Raw genomic sequence first — 1,559 nt, 5'->3', positions numbered from 1 at the left:
TGTGTGTTGTATAATGATCACTTTAACTAGCAGACCAAAACTTTCCTGAGTTGTATAGCAGACATGAATTCACAAGTAGACCTATAAATTATAGTTTCTCACAATATTTGATGAGACCATGCATAGGGGGTTTGGTACGAAGAATACCTTTGATGTGTATTATATATGACAAGTAGATCTCAGTTTTTTCCATTTCCTATTAAGTTCTTTTCCAAAATTAGTACGCAGCATCTAGTACTAGCTAGCCACATTTACATTATGTTCCTAGTGGATGAATATAATGATGACCAAGCAAATACTCAGTGCACTAACATATATGAATCAGAATTTGGGTATTCGCATTACCAAGCAGATGCGAAGATGATTTGAAACAACATAAATGTTAATATACATTAACGTCTTCTTGTTATCTCACCCCAAATCTTCCATCCAAGCATCTTTAATCACATAACTTTTTTTTGGGCAAAACTTTAATCACATAACTTTTTTTTGGGCAAAACTTTAATCACATAACTAAACTAGTAAACTTTCATTCTTATCAAACTTTTTTCGTGATAGAAATATTATAAATCCCAAATTTAAAAATATGATACCTAACTAATATGCAGTGAACTTCATTTATTATTAGTTAGTTTTGATGTAATTCCATATATTCATTATTGATCATCTTTGACGTTCGTCTAGTATCAAAATCCACTAAAATTATGAGCTTAAAGATTCATCATACAAAATGGGTATCATGGAGAGAAGAAAATCATAATTGTGTTGACAACACAAGTTACATATCTACAAAAGTTTTTTCGTAATGTGACATAATCAATTTCACATTCAAATATGGAAACATGACAGCGGTTGTTGGTACATATTTACAGTTTTTGGATGAGATAATTAGTTTGTATTTTTATTTTTTTTAGAAAAGTCGAAAATAGAATTTGCACTATTATTATTTATTTTATTTGTGGGTTAAAATTCCACATTATATTATCACCCTACAACAATGTAGACAATTCCTCATTTTGTTTTTCCAATCTCTCCTTCGCCATGAATGAATCAAGAAGGAGATGATTTATCATATATAGTTGACACACACTATTGGAACGATTATATAAAAATGAAATAAAAATAGAGGATCCTATAACGTAAGCATGAGAGAGTAGAAAGTTATGACATAATTTAATCAAGAAAAGGTCGAAAAAGGAGCTGACCTGCAGACGTAATCTGTCGACAAATATCAATCTATACATACCGAGTCTTTGATCACCACATGTGGTCCTAAATTTCGAACCAACGCATAGAGAGATGAATTAGAAAGTAGCATAGCAACCTTTGGCCGCTCCAAACGATCGTGCTTTGCCTTTTGATATTGTGTCCTATTACTAAAAGATGTTTTTATTATTTTAATAAGTTTTACAATTATTAAGCGAATACCGACAGACGACACAAGCAAATTAAAAGTATGATAATTTTATATACGAAAATAATTTGACTTTGTTGTGTCACTCGAGCCCATGATGCACACACACACACACACACAAAAAAAAAAAAAAAAAAAAAAAAAA

Source organism: Camelina sativa, chromosome 1, assembly GCF_000633955.1.
Source record: "Camelina sativa cultivar DH55 chromosome 1, Cs, whole genome shotgun sequence".
Taxonomy (NCBI): Eukaryota; Viridiplantae; Streptophyta; class Magnoliopsida; order Brassicales; family Brassicaceae; genus Camelina; species Camelina sativa.
The sequence above is the reverse complement of the archived record's forward strand: the minus strand, read 5'-3'. Positions refer to the sequence as shown.